We start from the raw sequence: 17212 nt of genomic DNA, 5'->3' as shown, positions 1-17212 counted from the left end.
GGCACATAGACACAGGCAACAGAGCACGCACAATGTCGGCACTAGTACAGTGTATATCCACCTTTCGCAGCAATGCAGGCTGCTGTTCTCCCATGGAGACGATCGTAGAGATGCTGGATGTAGTCCTGTGGAACGGCTTGCCATGCCATTTCCACCTGGCGCCTCAGTTGGACCAGCGTTCGTGCTGGACGTGCAGACCGCGTGAGACGACGCTTCATCCAGTCCCAAACATGATCAATGGGGGACAGATCCGGAGATCTTGCTGGCCAGGGTAGTTGACTTACACCTTCTAGTGCACGTTGGGTGGCACGGGATACATGCGGACGTGCATTGTCCTGTTGGAACAGCAAGTTCCCTTGCCGGTCTAGGAATGGTAGAACGATGGGTTCGATGACGGTTTGGATGTACCGTGCACTATTCAGTGTCCCCTCGACGATCACCAGTGGTGTACGGCCAGTGTAGGAGATCGCTCCCCACACCATGATGCCGGGTGTTGGCCCTGTGTGCCTCAGTCGTATGCAGTCCTGATTGTGGCGCTCACTTGCACGGCGCCAAACACGCATACGACCATCATTGGCACCAAGGCAGAAGCGACTCTCATCGCTGAAGACGACACGTCTCCATTCGTCCCTCCATTCACGCCTGTCGCGACACCACTGGAGGCGGGCTGCACGATGTTGGGGCGTGAGCGGAAGACGGCCTAACGGTGTGCGGGACCGTAGCCCAGCTTCATGGAGACGGTTGCGAATGGTCCTCGCCGATACCCCAGGAGCAACAGTGTCCCTAATTTGCTGGGAAGTGGCGGTGCGGTCCCCTACGGCACTGCGTAGGATCCTACGGTCTTGGCGTGCATCCGTGCAGGCTGATGTATAGGCTTCAGTATGGCATCGTGGCTGTACTGAGATCCAGCGTAGAAAACACAAAGTGTATGGAGTGGGTCGTTTCGGTTCCTACAGCTCTGACGGGCTTTTGAGTTACATAACTGCACACAGAATCTGCCGGCTCACAATGAATCGTCCCGTTCATCTGTGCATGTGATGATTCCATGTTATATTTGCACACCATCCACTTTTGGACCCAGGTTTGGGAAACTACTTAGTTAGAGTTGCCTATTTCTTTCATAGCCTTACTGCCCTAAACTACACGTTTAAAGGCATGCCCAGCCATATGGTTTCGGGTGTCGCTATACTGAAAAGGGTGCCACTAAACTTTCACTGTGATGAGTGGAAATGGCAGTTCACAGCGACGCTGCAATTTAAGCCTTAGTGGGACTTGCTGTGTCTCCGCTTTCGTGGAATGCGGAAACGCTGCCTAGGTCATACTAGGCACTCTGGAATTTGAAACAACATAACAATAAACACCGATGTAGGATGTAAGCTTTCAATCAATCTGAACTCCATCCGCTCTCTTCATGCATTAACTTACTTGCCGTCGTTACGGAGAGGCCACGTGATTCGAAATGAAAACCATACGTAAGTGAAAATTTAGAGCGTAACTGTATAAACGGAAAAGCACATAATGGAACTTGGAGGAAAGAATATAGTGTTTACCGCGTAGTCTACGTTGTGCCCATTAAAGACGGGTCTTCAGCTCAACTGGACAATGAACGGCGCGAAACAGCTCCGGTATATAACTGAAACGATTTTGATAAACCACGGGCAAATATGAACCAAACTGATCAGTTAATTAATTGACTGATGCTGAAAGATTAACTTTTAAATGCGAGTATTTGCAGTTGCCCGTAAAATAAATGGACATTACATAATGTTGAATATGATATTCTTCTGTGTAAGTCATTCTGTCTTAACTTCTTTTTGCCAACTTCATATCACGAAGTATGACAAATAAAATGGGAAAGAAAAACCGATATTCTGTTCTGTTTAATATGATTTTCTTGGTGAGATGTTTGATTATACCCTGATGAGCCACAACCACCGTGGTTACTTCAGTTGAAATTCCAAGGTCGACGTTTAAAATTGTCTACTAATGTGTCATCTCCATCTACCGGAGACATCTTCAGCGATAAATCTGGCTACAGTATCGAAAACTCGACGGGCTCCGAATTCATAGGTACATCGTGAGCTATGTAGATGGCACTAAAAAATTGCGAATTTGTGGTAAGTCTTATGGGACCAAACTGCTGAGGTCATCGGTCCCTAAGCCTACACACTACTTAATCTAACTTCAACTAACTTACGCTAAGGACAACACACACACCGATGCCCGAGGGAGGACTCGAACCTCCGACGAGGGCAGGCGCACGGACCGTGACAAGGCGCCTGAGACCGCGCGGCTGGGATGGCACTAACATTCGTCACACGATGTCGAGTAGACGATTATTTCTGACAGGCGAGACCATTCTCGATTAAGAGTAATCGGTCCTTACTCTCTTGCTGCAAAACCGGCATCCATACTTTATTTCGTCTGAATTACGGCATCACGTGACGAACTGTGGCGCCCTCTATACAGCTCACAGTACGCTTATAGATTCAGGGAACTCCCTTAAAACTTCGATATCAGTTGTATCTCTGACGATGTCTCCGACAAATTGGGATAAAATGTTAGTACATATATTTGTACATCGACGACTCCCTGGCAGTACGAAAGTTTAAAATGAACTAAACATCGCCTGCTGAAGTGTTGAGTGTGCTAACAACTGCGTTATCTTTCAGAAACGGATCCCTATAGCCTCGGACTACCCGCCCTAATGTCGCTAGTGCATAATTTGCTACAATGAGAGACGTCGTTGTGTCACATTGACGGCAGATACTCCAGGACAAAAAGATGGTGATTTCGCAGAGCACAGACAGTATGATATGGCAGAGATTCTGGCTGATATGGACTTCACAGGGCAAGAGTTATCACATCGTGAAATGGAACTGGGAGGACTGCAGGAAAACGGAAGGGAAATTGGGACGCGAGATCTCTTTGATACATCGCCACAATCGCTCTTTGTCTTCAATGAACGTGGAAAGCGATCGGAAATTACAGTCGCGGCTCAGGTCATAGCGTCTCGTGTAATGTTGGGGGTGATACGTGCTGGTTCGATGATCAGGACGTCACGTAATGGCAAACTCTGGCGCCGCTGCCTCGCGCTTGAAGAGATGTTCGCCGCCACCCAGACTCACAAATGAGATGTACTGATAAGTGATGACCCTGGTACTGAAAAACAAGAGGCTACTCAAATCGAACAGGGCGTCGGACCGTGACGGATTTCCTATTAAATTTTTACTTTGACTACCCTGTGCAGAAAGAGCTAGTCTCTTACATTTGTAGAGAAGACAAAGGAGTGGATGAAAACAATTAGAGATCAAATTCAACTCTATTGCTTTATCGTGGGACATTCTTAAGTTGGAACATTCAGACGTTCCTGCTGGATAAGAACTCTCTCTCTCATAGAATCTGTACGGATACAGAAATACCCACTCGTGAGAGACACGGCTTACTTTACGCATACACGATATTACGCATACAGCGAATGTAGATGAAATGAAATGTCTGTCAGGTAGGAGAAGTGTTTCAAATGTAGACTAAAGTTTCTCCATACCTATCCCCTGTATGCCTTAGAGAAATTCTTGACTAGAAATAGTCATTTTTAGAAAAGAACCTTTATACAGCAAGTCTGTAGCTGTGTATACATATCTTCATATTAGTCCATTCCGTGGCGGAATAGTAACCACAGTTAAAGCCTGATGAAGCTTCCCACAAACGTTTCGTGCAGTGTCTCTGTTACGCCCATGATAGTGTCACGTCGCTCTTTTCAGTTCTTAGAACATAAAGATGCTCTAGAACAATAGCGTCTCCCGCCAAGTATGGGTGCCAACTGCGAGCTTTCCCCTGATTTCATGCCACCCTACATAACGTACCTGTCATGCATTTCCACCCACACTACAGTTCTCGGCCACACATTCCCAGAGCAATGTAGATGGTCCTGTACCGTTTCCAGTGGGAAGTGTCTCGCCCACCCACCATACAGCCAGGACTTGCTCCTTCTTTCAGCTCTGCTCATATAAAGCGCTAGCTATGAAGACAACAATTTGGCACAGACAACGAGCTGCAGAGTGTTGGCCGAAAGTAGAGACGGCTATCTTCCATGATGAGAGTATTCGAAAGTTGCTACAACTGTGCGAAGTGGCAGTTGTATAGAGAAGTAGCTGGAAGGTACAGCTAGCTGTTACAAATAAAATATCTTGGATTTTCACTGTGCTTTCGTTTTCTCGATCGATCGGACCTTTCTAATTGGATAGCCTTCGTATATACAGGATGAACTAGAATCCCACAGACAAACTATCAGAGGTGCTAAGACGGACCAAAACAAGAAAAAACTGTCTGGTTAACATTACATCTAAAATGCGTAATTTAAGAGCTATGAGCACTGGTGTATCTACGCGACTCTAAGACTCATGTTTTGAGAGGTGGTAGTGTGGAACACAACCAGAAAAAGGTCCAGTATGCCTATTAGAGCTCAAGTCTTCTATATACTTTTGCTTGTTTTGGTCCATACTACAACCTCCGAAAGTTTGTTGGTGGAATTCTGGTTCACCCTGTCTATATAGACATACACTATGTGATCAAAAGTATCGGGACACATGGCTGAAAATGACTTAGAAGTTCGTGGCACCATCCATCGGTAATGCTGGAATTCAGTATGGTGTTGGCTCACCCTTAGCCTTCATGAAAGCTTCCACTCTCACAGGCATACGTTCAATCAGGTGCTGGAAGGTTTCTTGGGGAATGGCAGCCCATTCTTCAAGGAGTGCTGCACTGCGGAGAGGCATAGATGTCGGTCGGTGACGCCTGGCACGAAGTCGGCGTTACAAAAAGTCCCAAGGTGTTCCATAGGATTAAAGGATAGGACTTTGTGCAGGCCAGTCCATTATAGCGATGTTATTGTTATGTAACCACTCCGCCACAGGCTATGCATTATGAACAGGTACTCGATCATGTTGAAAGATGCAAACACCATTCCCGAATTGCTCTTCAACAGTTGGAAGCAATAAGGTGCTTAAAACATCAATGTAGGCCTGTGCTGTGATACTGCCACGCAAAACAACAAGGTGCGTAAGCCCCCACGACCACACCATAACGCCACCGCCTCTGAAAAATTTAATGTTGGCGCTACACACGCTGACATATGACGTTCCCCGGGCATTCGCCATACCCACACTCTGCCATCGGATAGCCACATTGCGTACCGTGATTCGTCCGTCACTCCAAACAACGTTTTTCCACTGTTCAATCGTCCAGTGATTACGCTCCTTTCACGGAGCGAGGCGTCGTTTGGCAGGTACCGGCGTGATATGTGGCTTATGAGCAGCGTCTCGAGCGCTCGCTGTACGTGTCTCTTCACGTTTCCACTTCGGAAACATTGGACCCAGGGATGTTTAGTAGTGAGGAAATCTCGCGTACAGACGTATGACTCAAATGACATCCAATCACCTGACCACGTTCGAAGTCCGTGAGTTCGGCGGAGCGCCCCATTCTGCTCCCTCACGATGTGTAATGACGTCGCTGATATGGAGTGCCTGGCAGTAGGTTGCAGTACAACACACCTAATATGGAAAACGTTTGCTTTTGGGGGTGTCCGGATACTTCTGATCACATAGTGTATGTATGTACATAGTGACTTTAAAAGTCTTTGCATAAAACGTCTAGGGGTGACAGACCACATCATGAGGACAACCAATGTGCTACGAACAGGGTCTCCTCGACGACCGTTCAGGGAACTTTGCTATGTCTGGTCCTCTGCAGCAGGCATCTGGTACATGCACCTCTGCTGACTGCTGTTAATTGGCGACGAAGTCTGGAATCTGCACGGCAGTATTACAGCTCGACGACCGAAGAATAATGACAGGTGGCCTTCTCATATAATTTAAGTTTAACGGTTCATCAGATAGATGATCTTTGGCATGCCACAAAAGTATGCTTCCAACTTTTGGGGAGCATGACTACTCCCTCGTAGTTTGTTTTCCCTCGACACGATGGCATCTGCCAGTAGGACAATGTAACGAATCACACAGCTCGTAATGTGCATGCGTGATCCAAAGGGCACCAGGATGAGTTTGCCGTATTCTCCTGCTCATTAAACTCCCCGGATTTGAACCCAATGGGGAAGCTGGAAGACCATCTCGATCGGGCTGCCCGGGCCTAGAATTCTCAGCCGTGAAACCTACCGCAGCTGACCACGGCACTGGATCGGCGTGGTTCCACTTCCCTGTCAGTACCTCCCAGAACCTCACTGAATCTCTTCCTGCACGGCTCGCGCAGAAAGACGGCGAACATCTGGTGAATGCAGCATCGTACAAATATTTCGGGAAAATGCTAAGAAATGACATAAAAGGGGACGGTCAAGTAAAGTCTGTAATACGTAAGACAAATTACTAGAGGTTTGTAGAAGGAGTACTGAGAGAGTGCAGCCCCAGCGAACAATTCTAGAGTAGAAGCCAGGAGCACACGATCTGTTTTGGCCTGCATTTCAGTCTAGAGATTGATTTTAGAAATACAAAAAGATATGTGCATTAGAGACTGCGATAAACAATTTCCAGCAGTTTTTGTTGTTGTCAGAGATGAGGTTGTGTTTTGTGCAGCAATAGTATGTATTTCCCATGCTACATATTTAAGTGCTATATAATATCTTAAGGCTATTCGCAATAGTCTATACTGTTAATTCTACAGCTATACAAGTTTACGGTGAGTATTTATATAACATGTGGGCAATTAAACTATGCTTCGTCGGTCGTGCACCCTCTTGTACCTTGAAACAGGTCTTTTACCATGGGACATATGATACTTGCAAGTAAACTGAGTTTTTTAAATGTATTAACAATTTTAACTGTCTTGAAAATTTAAATTTGAATCCAAGAGTTTGTATATCAAAATATATTTAACTTGTAACTGGTTTTTGATAATACTTCTGCTTGATAGGGTTTCGGTTACTGATTAATGTTACTGTTGTGTAGCAGAGTATTAATGTAACGTCAGACGATCAAATATACACTCCTGGAAATTGAAATAAGAACACCGTGAATTTATTGTCCCAGGAAGGGGAAACTTTATTGACACATTCCTGGGGTCAGATACATCACATGATCACACTGACACAACCACAGGCACATAGACACAGGCAACAGAGCATGCACAATGTCGGCACTAGTACAGTGTATATCCACCTTTCGCAGCAATGCAGGCTGCTATTCTCCCATGGAGACGATCGTAGAGATGCTGGATGTAGTCCTGTGGAACGGCTTGCCATGCCATTTCCACCTGGCGCCTCAGTTGGACCACCGTTCGTGCTGGACGTGCAGACCGCGTGAGACGACGCTTCATCCAGTCCCAAACATGCTCAATGGGGGACAGATCCGGAGATCTTGCTGGCCAGGGTAGTTGACTTACACCTTCTAGAGCACGTTGGGTGGCACGGGATACATGCGGACGTGCATTGTCCTGTTGGAACAGCAAGTTCCCTTGCCGGTCTAGGAATGGTAGAACGATGGGTTCGATGACGGTTTGGATGTACCGTGCACTATTCAGTGTCCCCTCGACGATCACCAGTGGTGTACGGCCAATGTAGGAGATCGCTCCCCACACCATGATGCCGGGTGTTGGCCCTGTGTGCCTCGGTCGTATGCAGTCCTGATTGTGGCGCTCACCTGCACGGCGCCAAACACGCATACGACCATCAATGGCACCAAGGCAGAAGCGACTCTCATCGCTGAAGACGACACGTCTCCATTCGTCCCTCCATTCACGCCTGTCGCGACACCACTGGAGGCGGGCTGCACGATGTTGGGGCGTGAGCAGAAGACGGCCTAACGGTGTGCGGGACCGTAGCCCAGCTTCATGGAGACGGTTGCGAATGGTCCTCGCCGATACCCCAGGAGCAACAGTGTCCCTAATTTGCTGGGAAGTGGCGGTGCGGTCCCCTACGGCACTGCGTAGGATCCTACGGTCTTGGCGTGCATCCGTGCGTCGCTGCGGTCCGGTCCCAGATCGACGGGCACGTGCACCTTCCGCCGATCACTGGCGACAACATCGATGTACTGTGGAGACCTCACGCCCCACGTGTTGAGCAATTCGGCGGTACGTCCACCCGGCCTCCCACATGCCCACTATACGCCCTCGCTCAAAGTCCGTCAACTGCACATACGGTTCACGTCCACGCTGTCGCGGCATGCTACCAGTGTTAAAACTGCGATGGAGCTCCGTATGCCACGGCAAACTGGCTGACACTGACGGCGGCGGTGCACAAATGCTGCGCAGCTAGCGCCATTCGACGGCCAACACCGCGGTTCCTGGTGTGTCCGCTGTGCCGTGCGTGTGATCATTGCTTGTACAGCCCTCTCGGAGTGTCCGGAGCAAGTATGGTGGGTCTGACACACCGGTGTCAATGTGTTCTCTTTTCCATTTCCAGGAGTGTATTTAAGTGCTATATAATATCTTAAGGTTATTCGCAATAGTCTATACTGTTAATTCTACAGCTATACAAGTTTACGGTGAGTATTTATATAACATGTGGACAATTAAACTATGCTTCGTCGGTCGTGCACCCTCTTGTACCTTGAAACAGGTCTTTTACCATGGGACATATGATACTTGCAAGTAAACTGATTTTTTTTAATGTATTAACAATTTTAACTGTCTTGAAAATTTAAATTTGAATCCAAGAGTTTGTCTATCAAAATATATTTAACTTGTAACTGGTTTTTGATAATACTTCTGCTTTATAGGGTTTCGGTTACTGATTAATGTTACTGGTGTGTAGCAGAGTATTAATGTAACGTCAGACGATCAAATATAGTATTGATAAGATATTCCCGATTGCAACGCTTTTGAACTTCAACAGAATGTTTGTTCCTAGGTAGAGCACGGTGTTGTACCTTTGAACAGGTTCTCACACTTTAAAAACCTTAATCTTCCGGAGTATTTATTTTAGTTTCAGAAAAAGACTACAGTACTTAAAAAGTGAATGCAATCATTTAAAAATGGCATACGAAAAGATATTAAACTTCTATTACAGGGCTAGGTACAGACGGCGGTCTGAGACGTGCTGCTATCTCAGCATACGATCTCCTTACAAAGCAGACCTCGCTGAAGACATCGAATAAATTCAGACACACACTGCTATGATCGTACTGAGTCACTGTTGCCCACACGAAAACGTAACAGAGATGCTCGCGGAACGTAAATGGTAATATTTGGAACAAAAACTAAGTAGTTCGCATAAATCCCTATTGTCTAGCTCTAGTGAACGGATAATGAGGAGCTCCTGCCCTTGTGTGTTAAAATACGAACCATGAGAATAAAATAATACTCATTCTTGCTGCAGAATTCTTGAATGTATTCTCAGCTCGAATGTAATGAATTTCCGCACGGTTATGAAAAGCACTGCGAAACTTAGCTTGCCTTGTTTTCATCTGATATCTTGTGAACCGCTTATGGAGAGCAAATGGAAGATTTCATTCCTCTAGATTTCCGGAAAGCGTTTGCCCCATTCAGACTATTAACGAAGGTAAGAGCATACGAAATAGGTTGCAAGATATGTGAGTGGGTTGAAGATTTCTTAAGTAATAGAGCTCATTATGTAGTCCTCCATGGAGAGTGTTCAGCAGAGACAAGGATATCGTCAGGGGTGCCCCAGAGAAGTTTGATAGGGCTGCTGTCATTTTCTGTATACGTAAATGATCTGATGCACAGGCTGAGCAGCAATCGGCGGCTGTTTGCTGACGACACTGCGGTGTACCGGCAGGTGTTTACGTTGAGTGACTGTAGGAAGATACAAGCTGACTTAGACAAAATTTCTAGCTCGTGTGATGAATGGCAGCTTGCTCTAAATGTAAAAAAAAAAAAAAGAAATGCAAGTTAAAGATGATTTGGAAATACAATCCTGTAATTTTCGCATAAAGCATTAGTAGTGTACTGCTTGATACAGTGATATAGATTAAATATCTTACCGGAACGTTTCAAAGAGATATGAAATGGAACGAACACGTAAGTACGATAGTAGGGAAAGCGAATGATCGGCTTCTATTTATTGGCAGAATTCTTGGGAAGTGTAGCTCATCTACAACGGAGACTCCATGTAGAACGGTAGTGCGACCTTTTTTTGAGTACTGCACCAGACTTTGGGCTAAGCAGCAGCTCGCATTAAAGAAAGAGTGAGGCATTCAGAGGTGTGCTGCTACTTTTCTTACCGACAGGTTTGATTAACACGTGAGTATCGCGGAGGTGCTTCGCGAAAACAAATGGAAATCACTTGAGGGATGAACACATTCTTTTCGCGGAACGCAACTGAGAAAATTTAGAGAACGGGCATTAGAAGTCTGCTTCAGAACGGTTCTGCTGCTACCAAAGTACTTTTCGCCACAGAATAATACAAATTATGGTTCGAACGGAAGCACATGTATAGTCGTTCTTTCCTCGCTCTGTTTGCGAGTGGAAGAGGGAAGTAAATGGCTTGCAGGGTACGATAACCCTCCGCAACGCACCATGCAGTGACTTGCGGAGTATGTATGAGGCTGTATATGCAGAGGCACGTAGACCTTTGTTTATATCTCCTCCAGTATGTGAATAATACAGAAGAGAAAGCCCCTCCCACAGTGGCTGGTGCAGAAGTGACGAGGCTAGGGATCAGGTATTCGCGGCTGGGCGCATTTTCTGCCTCACCGTCGAATTCCTGCGGCTGACGGACCACCAGCTCAGTGGCCTATCGAGAGCATCTTCGTGCAAGTTCTTCCATCCCTCGTACCTTACACCGCACACAGACGGCGGAGAGCACAGAAGTGGGAGAGTGGCCCCTGACAACCTGAAGCACGGGAAGACGAGACAGATTGTCTGGGCTGATGACTGTAAAACCTCTACGTGTATTTCATTTGCTGTTATTGACATTTGGTATACATAATACACACCCCAAGACAAAGAGAGAGAGAGAGAGAGAGAGAGAGAGAAACGATGCAGAATGGAACGGAGATCGGTGAATATGATGTACATGTATAGACAAACAAATGATTACAATTCCAGGAAAATTTTTATGATTTATTCGAGAGAAAGAGGCTCAAAATCATGAAAAGTTCAATTTTTACTTTTTTGCGTTTTCTGAATCTGCAGACTATTACCTTTTAATAGATATATAATTTATTCAATTCCGAAGACTACAACTATTTTTAAATTTTTTTTGAAATGTGTTCTACATGGGCGTGACACACTGTGGCGCTGTTAAACTGCTGTCAAATGGTGTTATTATTAAAGTCCGTGTTCATCGGGTACATTTTAGTGATGTGAGATAAAGTATGTGTTGTGGCTAACCTGTGATGGTTCAATATATATCGCTGGTGTGATTGTCGATTGTTTTATGTTTATTTACTCTGTCGTTATCTCGAAAATATTCGTAATTAATTCTGTTTCTTGAGTCTCTGTTTTGTTGAAGTATAATAATGAGTAAAAGTAAAGTTGTTAGAAATCCTCTGAAGGCTTTTAAGAAAAGGAGAAATGTTGGAAAGCCAAAGGTATGTGTTATTACTGTAAATAATAACATTCTAACATGGTACGAGCGATGCTTGCTTTAGACAAGGAACGCCTTCGGGCTGCAGACAGGGCTGTAAAGAGTCTAGAAATACAAGCAAGAGTAAACAGGAGGAGGAACAAGAGTAAGCTGGAGGAGGAGTTTGCAGAGGATGAAGATAATCCATCCTATGGACCTGGAATGCACTAAAAAGTTAATCCAATCTTTGTCGCTCGATTCCCAAAACTTTTATTTTCTCATACTAACTACATGTTTTCTAAGGATCTTCCAAACATATTTGTTTCAAACTTTCAGTTAATGTTACACAGTACCTTCTGCATAATTTAACACAGCCTTTTTCCAAAAAAAACTGCGTATATTTGAATATATAAATAAAAAATTGCAAAAAAAGTTGTGAATTTTCATTACAATTGAAAAAAAATCATCTTTAATAACTGAACTAAAATTTTGTAAAATCCCTGTTTTAAGTTGTAGCCCATATTCCAATAAATAATCTGTAAAAAGTTTAACTTCCTACCTCAAATACTTTGTGAGGAAAGATGTAATTTATAAGCGTTATTTTAACATTGCAAGTATAGGGCGTTCCGGAGCCCCTTAACAAATTGAGCAGTTATTGGGTTTCGCATTGATTGACAGAGATGTTGGATGTCCTACTGAAGTATATGATGCCAAATTCTGTAGAAGTGGCGCGTAAGACCGTCAAAATACCGCAATGGATTCAGGTCGCTGGCCATAATGCTCCAAACGTTCTCAGTTGGGGACAGATGCCCATTAATGCAAATTTTGCCACACTGTCGTAACGGTCACGTTCGTCGTACGTCCCACAGTTCTTTCTGCGGTTATTTCACGTAGTGTTGCTCGTCTGTTAGCAGGGACAAACCTACGCAAACGCCGCTGCTCCCAGTCGTTAGATGCAGGTCGTCAGCCGCCGTGTTGTCCCTTGTGAGAGGCAATGCCCGAAATGTGCTATTCTAGGCACGCTCTTGACACACTCGATGTCTGAGTATTGAATTCCTGAAATGGAGTGTCTCATGCTTCTTGCTCCAAGAAACCATTCCACGTTCAAAGTCTGTCAATTCCCGTCGTCCGGCCATAATCACGTCTGAAATCTTTTCACATGAGTCATCTGAGTGCAAATGACAGCTCCGGGAATGCACTGCCCTTTTATATCTTGTTAATGCAGTACTACCGCCATCAGTACATGTGCTTATCGCTATCCCATGACATCTTGTCATCTCACAAGGGAACCTCCCCATCGCACCCCCCTCAGATTTAGTTATAAGTTGGCACAGTGCATAGGCCTTGAAAAATTGAACACAGATCAATAGAGAAAACAGGAAGAAGTTGTGTTGAACTATGAAAAAAATAAGCAAAATATACAAACTTAGTAATCCATGCGCAAGATAGGCAACATCAAGGATACTGTGAGATCAGGAGCGCCGTGGTCCGGTGATTAGCGTGAGCAGCTGCGGAACGAGAGGTCCTCGGTTCAAGTCTTCCCCTGAGTGAAAAGTTTACTTTCTTTATTTTCGCAAAGTTATGACCTGTCCGTTCTTTCATTGACGTCTCTGTTCACTATAATAAGTTTAGTGTCTGTGTTTTGCGACCGCACCGAAAAACCGTGCGATTAGTAGACGAAAGGACGTGCCTCTCCAATGGGAACCGAAAACATTTGATCGCAAGGTCATAGGTCAACCCATTCCTCCGCAGGAAAGCACGTCTGATATAATCTATACGACATTGGTGACGACATGTGCGTCAAATGACAGGAATATGTTGTCGACCCACCTAACTTGTACACTTGGCGAATGGGTAAAAAGCTTCTTCTACCTTGCCCGATTTAGGTTTTCTTGTGGATGTGATAACCACTTCCAAAAAACTGTGTTTCGATGTTTGTTTAGGTGTAGTGTCCCCATACTACGGCGCAGTTACCTCGCATCGGGCAGACGGACGGACAGATAATAATTGTCTGAAAATGAAAAATTAAATTTTTCACTCGAGGGGAGACTTGAACCAAGGACCTCTCGTTCCGCAGCTGCTCACGCTAACCACGGGATCACGGCGCTGCTGAGCTCACACTCTCGTTGATATTGCATATGTTGCACAGTTTGTATATTTTGCTTATTTTTTTCATAGTTCCACACAACTTCTTCCTGTTTTCTCGATTGATCTGTGTTCAGTTTTTCAAGGCCTATCCACTGTGCCAACTTATAACTAAATCTGAGGGGGGTGCGATGGGGAGGTTCCCTTGTCAGTATGTTTTATAGCAGTTTGGTATTCCATTTAATAGATTTGAATGCAGTACTCACAAGAGAATTACTTGAGAAAGGGTCATCACCAGAACTGTGTTACAGTGCAAATACCATCTATGAGCTGGCCCTCTACGTCACTAGGGTAATTACGTATTAGTGGCCCAGCTAAAATTGTCTGCTGCTGCGAGGTAGAGTTGTTTCCATCTATTGTGGTGGCTGTTGTGGATGCGATCGGTCGGGCGAAGGAGACAGGACTCCATCGAAGGTGAGGGTGACCACAGCAGGGTAGACGGATTACAGTAACACTCTTTATTGTTACATCAAGCTGGAGAAGACACAGGTTCGTGACCACAGACGGTGGATGCAGCCTGGCGTCGACCCAAAGTATTCTGCACAGTGGAGTCACTCGTGCCTGAAGTCTCGCGTGCCGCCACAGCAGCGTGCTGACCGACTGTTGTGGTGGCGGCCAGCTGGTGAACAAGCAGCTACCGTTGAGGCAAAGCGCCGCTGTTAGCACAGCTGGCGTCGACTTAACGAAGGCCCGACTCCTTTGCACGGTTCCGACGACGCCCGCGGGCATCGAATCTCGAAATATAAGGGGTGTGGCCGGTTTTTGCCTGGTAATTAATGGTCTGTACCGATACACAAGTCGGCTGAGTTCTGTCGCCGAACACTTCACTGCTGGCAGGTCATCGAAACTACCTTCATGACGATCCATACAAACCTCAACTACTTCAATGGGTCATAATTTCCCTCAGAAGCTCTCAGAAACGGGAAAATTGTAGTTGTTGGAGACCAGAAATACCGCCTATTGTTGACAACTTGATGGTTGTTTCTGTGCTTGAGGTCCCTTGTCACTTGTCTCGGCTCGTGTTAGTTCTTAGGCAGCCTCGTCGGTTTCTGAAGTCTTTTAGCGAGTAGTTCGGGATGCGTGACAGTAACGAGCAAATTACTGATTCGTACGCAGTCTTTAGCTGGTAGGAATATTCAGTACATACTTCGAGAGCGGGATTTGTTCTGGAAACATATCTGGAAGAGAGACTCATTGGTAACAACACAATGGGCACTCTGGAGAGAATTCAATGTTCGTGGTGTTCCAACAAAGGCAACAATTTTATCGGTTGTAAGGAAACTGGAGACAGCTGCTGTATTAAGCAGTGACAGTGATAAACATAGACCCTCATTCAGTGAAGAGGTGACTGATAATGTTCGAAGATGCTTGGAGAATTCTCCAAGGAAATCACTGCGTCGATTGAGCCAAGAGACAGGCATTTCGTATGGCACTTCTTAGAGAGCTGTGAAGAAAGCGTCATTGCAAGAAATAGTTCATGAAAAAAAGGGACACTTTACTATCGACAGTTTCTGGAGTCGCTTTTTCAACTTTTCTCTCCATAATTTTGTTAATGGATGAGGCATGAATCCATCTGTCAGGTTACAAATCAGCAGATACTGGGCTAGTGTAAACACCCAAATCATTCACGAAACAGCACTACATTATGGAAACGTTGGAGTGTGATGCGCCCTGTCAGCTTCACTATTGTTGTCCCCATTTTCTTTGCTACGACTGTAGATTCTGCTGTTTATACGGACGCCTTCAATACATTTGTGGAGCAGCTGGATGACGTAGAACATACAGAAGTTTATTTAGAATGAGATGGAGATACGTGCCGCATGTCTCACGCTTCCATGCAAGTTGTAACCAATTTCTTTGGTGACCGAAAATCTTAAAAAATATGTCCCCCCCCCCCCCCCCCCCCGCCCCAGATCACCTGACGTAACAATCCCCTTAGGATTTGTTATTTAAGGGGTATCTTAAAAGCTGAGTGTACAAAAATAGACCACTGGTAACTGCAGAACTCCCTGAGGCCATGAAGCACGAAATAATCAACTTTAGCGGGCACACACTTCAGATAACGTCGCGGAATATGATGAAACGAGTATAGCTGTGCATCGATGCTTCGGGGGGAACACTTCCAATGTTTGCCGTGAGGATTTTTATTATGTGTGCATGTGATCTTCCAATTGTGTATTATCATCTCCCAAAATTGCATGTGTGTCCCATTTTGGTTCAAGTGTCATGATTCATTAACGTAGGTCATTTTTATATGGATCGCACTGTACTTGTAGTATCCCCGTTCAGAATTGTTTTGCTGCCCTACTGCGGCGGCACGTACAGTCGATTGACGTGAGGCTAAGTATACAAGTGAGAGTTGTTTACTCCCAGTAAGATTTTGCGAGTGATACGTGCCGCCCAAACACCGCCGAGAGTCGGCTCCCGAGCAGCCTCTGTGAGTGGATCTGCGAGTTTAGACGTCTCGTGTAAACGGCAAAATCCGCCTCACGAGAGCTGCTCGCCTTGGTTCTCAGACAATAAATAACTAAACTGGTATTGTCGGGAGAGCTGAGAGTTTCCAGAATGAGATTTTCACTTTGCAGCGGAGTGTGCGCTGATATGAAACTTCCTGGCAGATTAAAACTGTGTGCCCGACCGAGACTCGAACTCGGGATCTTTGCCTTTCGCCGGCAAGTGCTCTACCAACTGAGCTACCGAAGCACGACTCACGCCCGGTCTCACAGCTTTACTTCTGCCAGTATCTCGTCTCCTACCTTCCAACCCTCGCAGGAGAGCTTCTGTAAAGTTTGGAAGGTAGGAGACGAGATACTGGCAGAAGTAAAGCTGTGAGACCGGGCGTGAGTCGTGCTTCGATAGCTCAGTTGGTAGAGCACTTGCCCGCGAAAGGCAAAGGTCCCGAGTTCGAGTCTCGGTCGGGCACACAGTTTTAATCTGCCAGGAAGTTTCAGAGCTGAGAGTAGTTGGTGGATGCTGAGTAGCCACATTGCCTCCAGGATTCGTGTCGTATTTCGCGGTTTTACGCTACTACGTCTTGATAATATATTTTACCTTTATCATGGATACATAAAAGGAAGGTACTCACGAATCTTCGTGTTTTGAGCCATAATTTGTGGCCGTGGCGTGAGAGAAATCGCCCGTTTTACGTCCTACACGGATAGCACGAGCAATTAGCCTATTTCGAAAGTTCTAGAGTTATACGACGTAACACACCAATGAGCTTATAGAAACATAACATGTAGAATTAATAAATGAAAAAAAGTTGTCATCGAAGAGACTGGACCGTACGTTAATATGATTGATAGACAAGCGCGTTATCCATCGTGCAACATAGACACCGTGACTACATTCTCGATGAACTAGTACCGCCATTTAAAAAGGTCACCCCGTCACCAACTCCCAGTTACAAGATGTCTACCTAAACAGCTTGTTGGGGCAACAAAACTTATATTTTCCGTATTTTCTAGTATTAATGGCCGAATTGAAAAATGTAAAGTTTTGTTGTAATCCACACATTGAAAGGTATAATCTTACATTATTTTTTTTGACAGAATTATTACATCTAGAAACTATGTAACTTAAATGTCTTCA

The 17212-nt window shown here is 45.3% G+C and overlaps 1 non-coding gene across 1 annotated transcript; it reads left to right on the top strand.

The window, feature by feature from the left end:
- The first annotated feature begins 16469 nt into the window (after positions 1-16469).
- Positions 16470-16544, top strand: Trnas-cga (transfer RNA serine (anticodon CGA)). Its single transcript has one exon. It is a non-coding gene; the product is annotated as a tRNA-Ser (tRNA).
- The last annotated feature ends 668 nt before the right edge of the window (positions 16545-17212 follow it).

The sequence above is a fragment of the Schistocerca cancellata genome, chromosome 1 (genome assembly GCF_023864275.1).
Source record: "Schistocerca cancellata isolate TAMUIC-IGC-003103 chromosome 1, iqSchCanc2.1, whole genome shotgun sequence".
Classification (NCBI taxonomy): Eukaryota; Metazoa; Arthropoda; class Insecta; order Orthoptera; family Acrididae; genus Schistocerca; species Schistocerca cancellata.
This window is presented reverse-complemented; position numbering and strand designations above follow the sequence as displayed.